This window comes from Schistocerca piceifrons, chromosome 4 (assembly GCF_021461385.2).
Source record: "Schistocerca piceifrons isolate TAMUIC-IGC-003096 chromosome 4, iqSchPice1.1, whole genome shotgun sequence".
Taxonomy (NCBI): Eukaryota; Metazoa; Arthropoda; class Insecta; order Orthoptera; family Acrididae; genus Schistocerca; species Schistocerca piceifrons.
This window is the reverse complement of record NC_060141.1, coordinates 714,490,137-714,495,966: the sequence shown is the minus strand read 5'-3', so window position 1 is coordinate 714,495,966 and position 5,830 is coordinate 714,490,137. Positions and strand designations below refer to the sequence as shown.

General features: G+C 48.5%; 2 non-coding genes across 2 annotated transcripts; one reads left to right on the top strand and one right to left on the bottom strand.

Annotated features, from left to right (window-relative positions):
• Positions 1–2,942: 2,942 nt before the first annotated feature.
• Trnat-ugu lies at positions 2,943–3,017 on the bottom strand. Its single transcript has one exon. It is a non-coding gene; the product is annotated as a tRNA-Thr (tRNA).
• A 2,450-nt stretch (positions 3,018–5,467) lies between these two features.
• Positions 5,468–5,541, top strand: Trnat-ugu. Its single transcript has one exon. It is a non-coding gene; the product is annotated as a tRNA-Thr (tRNA).
• The last annotated feature ends 289 nt before the right edge of the window (positions 5,542–5,830 follow it).

The window sequence follows — 5,830 nt, the reverse complement described above, 5'->3', positions numbered from 1 at the left end:
CTATATTATATGTAAGGAGGAAGAATCTATACGAACAACTTGTTTGGTGCTTTAAACGCTCTGCAATAGCAGTTAAAACTTACTGTGAGAAGGGAAACGAAACCGCACATTTTCACAATCGATTTTAACAGAAAATAGGTACATTGTTGTTCAATAAAGTATATAGCTTAAGTGTGTCTGAATGTTTGTTAGACTATCATGTAAAAATTAATTGTAGATCGATCAAGAGCTTTTCGATACTTTTGCTAATAAGTTTCCCCTCTTACAGATTACGTATATATACCGCTGTTCGAAATTAAAGCAACAAGAGGAAATTTTGCAAGGTTGCTTTTATTGTACCACCAAACAGTGTAAACAGGTGAAAGTAAAGCAGAAACAATGTGAAGAACATAGAAAGTAAACAGCTGCAACTTGCATAACGGTAGAAAAAATTTTCTTCTTATTTTTCCAGCTTAGCGGATTTGTACACACGTTCCGTCTACTGGTCTATGCGCTCAGCATTGAGTGTGACCGCCTTGGCAGCAATACAGGCCTGACAACGCCGAGGCATGCTGGCTGTGAGGCCATCAGTCTCATGTTGAGGCAATAACGCCCATTCTTCCCGCAGAGCTGCTCGTAAGTCTTGGAGAGTGGTTGTAGGATACTGACGTGATGAAAACTGTGTTCCCAGTTCATTCCAGACATGCTCTATCGAATCAAAATCGGGAGAGCGAGAAGGCCACGCCATGCACGCAGTATCTTCCGTTTGCAAAAAAAACATCAAGCACCCAAGCTCTTTGAGGTCGAGAATTACCGTCCATCAGTACGAAGTCTGGCCCCACACCGCCTCGTGACAACCGTACATAAGGTCACAAGGTCTCATCACGATGCCTGACATCAATTAAACGCTTCCGATTCAACCGTACAGGGTGGGCCAAAAGTCGGGAAACACCCTCATAAAATTCAAATGTAGACAAGGAAACAGACTCCCTACACACGAGGAACGGGAAGAGGGAAACTTTATAGGCTATGCCACCAACATGGCGGCCATCTTGAAAGCCGCCATCTTGGATTCAACTCCAAAATTTCAAATGGGAATATGGTCATGTGACATATCAAACAGATAGAGAGTCTCACCTCTACCCTTCATTCGATCCCTGCGAAGCCCCACATTTCAGCAGGATAATGCACGATCGCATGTTGCAGGTCCTGTACGAGTCTTTCTGGATATAGAAAATGTTCGATTGCTGTCCTGGCCAGCACATTCTCCAGATCTTTCACCAACTGAAAACGTCTAGTCAATGGTGGCTCATCACAATACGCCAGTCACTACTCTTGATGAACTGTGGTATCGTGTTAAAGCTGCATGGGCGACTGTACCTGTACACGCCATCCAAGCTCTGTTTGACTCAATGCCCAGGAGTATCAAGGCCGTTATTACGGGCAGAGGTGGTCGTTCTGGGTACTAATTTGTCAGGATCTATGCACCCAAATTGCGTGAAAATGTAATCACATGTCAGTTCTAGTATAATATATTTGTCCGATGAATACCCGTTTATCATCTGCATTTCTTCTTGGTATAGCAGTAGTGTATTTATTTGAATGTCGTTCAAGCATTTGAAGTAAATCGCGCAAGAAATTGTCGAAATGTTTGTTAAAAACGTTTCCCGTTTACATAGTAAATATATATTTACATACCAAAAATATTTAAAGATCTGCAGCCTTTGACCGTCCTGATGTCTATTAGAATAGCACGTAAAAATTCAAACTGAATGGGTCAAGTAGTTTTTGAGTTTTTCAGCATCGAACAACGACTAGTCCTTATATCGTAGTTGGACATACTACTCAAATGTGGTTACCGGTCACGTAACGAAGTAATCAGCCTTAAAACTATTAAAGGACCAATTGTTAATGGTTAGGATAAAACAAATTTTGTATTGCTTCTGTCAAATTTAACTTCTTGGGCCATGCGATATTTAAATCTCAATTTATCAGTTTTATCAAAAATAGAAATTTAACTATGTTGTCCTTCTGCGATAAATAATTTCCACATACATAGCAGCTTTCAGCCAGCATTCTTCATGAACTGACAACATGTTTGGCGTGCTTGGCACTTGTGGGGTCGCACTTCATACTGATGTTGACGTTCATGGACTGGAACTTCATTCATTTAATACCCGCATCTGCACAAAGTTGTATGAGTATCGGAGTGCTACTTCACGGTGTAACACTTCCCATTTCCGCCATTGTCCATTACAGTATCGTCAGGCTGTGAGAGGGCTCGCCCCGCGGCCAGCGCTACTGGTGAGTGCGAGGTGCAGGTCCAGGTCCAGGCACACAGCGGGCAAACCTGTTTGCGAGGAGGTCGCAAGGTCGCCCCACGGCGGCGGCGGCGGCTCACTGACTCTGGCGCCGTCTGCGGCCGGCTCCACAGGTGCCTGCGCTCCAGCAGACTCACTAATTTATTCGCAGCTCCTGCTGTTACGTCACGCGTGTTTACAGCTGGGGCTCTCCGCGCCGTGTTCCGGCTGAGTAGCGGTTCCCTCTTCCGTCCCTGCCACCTCACTCTCAGTTTCACTGCGGACTCGAGCTGTCGGATCACCCCACCAACCCGTGCTTCGTAAAAAATCCAGAGGTCGATATGCTTCCTGTGTGTGTGTGTGGAGGATACAGGATAAATAAGCGACTTCCACTCGTCACTGCTGAATATATGGAGTTGCAGGCATTAAGGAGCAAGGTGTGGATAAGTTTTCTTCTACTGCACTGTAACAGGTTATACGAAAGGTCGACTCTGCAGATTCATGCCAGGACCGGTTTAACGTTTCAAAACCAGGACACAACTAACGTGACAGCAGTGGAATTCCTATCTGTGTGTGGTGTATATAGATGGAATGATAATTAAATGGATATCCTAGCTGCAAACCTGCGTTGATATACTTCATTGGGGACATGTTGAAAATGTGTGCCCCGACCGGGAGTCGAACCCGGGATCTCCTGCTTACATGGCAGACGCTCTATCCATCTGAGCCACCGAGGGCACAGAGTATAGTGCGCCTGCAGGGAGTTATTCCTTGCACACTTATTCGACCCCTGATGACGTACGCAGCTCCTGTCTGGGGATACGCTGCGCCTACACGCCTGCGCCGTCTGCAGCTCACACAAAACAAAATACTCAAAATAATAAGCAATGCTCCACGATACACACGCATCGTGGCCCTTCACCGGGAACGCCGACTTGAGACTCTCACGGAGATAATCCACAAACTCACCACAAGACTATACAGAAACTTCTGACATTCGCAGAACCCGTTTATTATGAATCTGGGGAACTACGACCACAACCATAGATGCAAACATAAAAGTCCAAAAGACATACTTGTAAGGACCTAACATCTATGGCCAAGTACACGCAAACACAACGGTACAGGTGAGCCCCTGTTAATCATCCACCATTACTGGATATCCAGTTGGAACACACTTGCCGAATAATTGGCACCACGCAGGGAAGCCGTACCGTACACTGCATGCAGACAAGCTCCACACACCCTCCCCACACAGTGAGATGATCTATGGCCTATCTCCCACTAATATATAAATATCTTGATTGTTCCAGGAATGTAGCGGCTGCAGAAACTGGGATACATCGCCATCGCTTGCCACGATAATGATGCATGATACCAATACTAACAAATCCAACCTTGCATGAACTATCGCAGCTAGTAAGCCACTACTGCTGTTACTACCCATCGCAGAGGTTTTTTTCCCACGACACGAGCCTTGGAACTTTTTTCCCTCTGCTCTTCAAATTGCTACCCTCACTCGCGTTTCGTCCACTATCTATCACCTGATGGACCGTGTTAATGCGTAGTCTTCCCCAGACGCACGGATAACATCACAGCTCAGCATCCTGTGATCCAGTTACTATACTCCTGGAAATTGAAATAAGAACACCGTGAATTCATTGTCCCAGGAAGGGGAAACTTTATTGACACATTCCTGGGGTCAGATACATCACATGATCACACTGACAGAACCACAGGCACATAGACACAGGCAACAGAGCATGCACAATGTCGGCACTAGTACAGTGTATATCCACCTTTCGCAGCAATGCAGGCTGCTATTCTCCCATGGAGACGATCGTAGAGATGCTGGATGTAGTCCTGTGGAACGGCTTGCCATGCCATTTCCACCTGGCGCCTCAGTTGGACCAGCGTTCGTGCTGGACGTGCAGACCGCGTGAGACGACGCTTCATCCAGTCCCAAACATGCTCAATGGGGGACAGATCCGGAGATCTTGCTGGCCAGGGTAGTTGACTTACACCTTCTAGAGAACGTTGGGTGGCACGGGATACATGCGGACGTGCATTGTCCTGTCGGAACAGCAAGTTCCCTTGCCGGTCTAGGAATGGTAGAACGATGGGTTCGATGACGATTTGGATGTACCGTGCACTATTCAGTGTCCCCTCGACGATCACCAGTGGTGTACGGCCAGTGTAGGAGATCGCTCCCCACACCATGATGCCGGGTGTTGGCCCTGTGTGCCTCGGTCGTATGCAGTCCTGATTGTGGCGCTCACCTGCACGGCGCCAAACACGCATACGACCATCATTGGCACCATGGCAGAAACGACTCTTATCGCTGAAGACGACACGTCTCCATTCGTCCCTCGATTCACGCCTGTCGCGACACCACTGGAGGCGGGCTGCACGATGTTGGGGCGTGAGCGGAAGACGGCCTAACGGTGTGCGGGACCGTAGCCCAGCTTCATGGAGACGGTTGCGAATGGTCCTCGCCGATACCCCAGGAGCAACAGTGTCCCTAATTTGCTGGGAAGTGGCGGTGCGGTCCCCTACGGCACTGCGTAGGATCCTACGGTCTTGCCGTGCATCTGTGCGTCGCTGCGGTCCGGTCCCAGGTCGACGGGCACGTGCACCTTCCGCCGACCACTGGCGACAACATCGATGTACTGTGGAGACCTCACGCCCCACGTGTTGAGCAATTCGGCGGTACGTCCACCCGGCCTCCCGCATGCCCACTATACGCCCTCGCTCAAAGTCCGTCAACTGCACATACGGTTCACATCCACGCTGTCGCGGCATGCTACCAGTGTTAAAGACTGCGATGGAGCTCCGTATGCCGCGGCACACTGGCTGACACTGACGGCGGCGGTGCACAAATGCTGCGCAGCTAGCGCCATTCGACGGCCAACACCGCGGTTCCTGGTGTGTCCGCTGTGCCGTGCGTGTGATCATTGCTTGTACAGCCCTCTCGCAGTGTCCGGAGCAAGTATGGTGGGTCTGACACACCGGTGTCAATGTGTTCTTTTTTCCATTTCCAGGAGTGTAGATAACTAACATGTTGACGGAGGTGACAGAACTTTTTGTCTGGTCACCACGTTGGTGCGAGCGTGGAGGGGCCCCACCTCAAAACGCTCCCCGTGAGACCCACATTCCCAACATGCCCACACCACTACATTCGTAGTGCACCCTCGGTAGCTCAGATGGATAGAGCGTCTGCCATGTAAGCAGGAGATCCCGGGTTCGAGTCCCGGTCGGGGAACACATATTCAACATGTCCTCAATGAAGTATATCAACGTCGGTTTGCAGCTAGGGTGTCCGTTTAGTTATCATTTCATTTCTAGCAAAGCTGCATGGTCATCAACGGTAACTGTTCTTTCGGAAAAAGATACTACCGTCACATATAGTATATAGATGGGTCCCAGTCTAGTGAAGGCACTGGTACTGCTTATCGGATACGCCGAATCAAACATAAAGGCCAGTACAAACTGGATCCACTCACCACTGTAATGACAGCCAAGCTTATGTATTGTACGCAGCGTTTGGTATT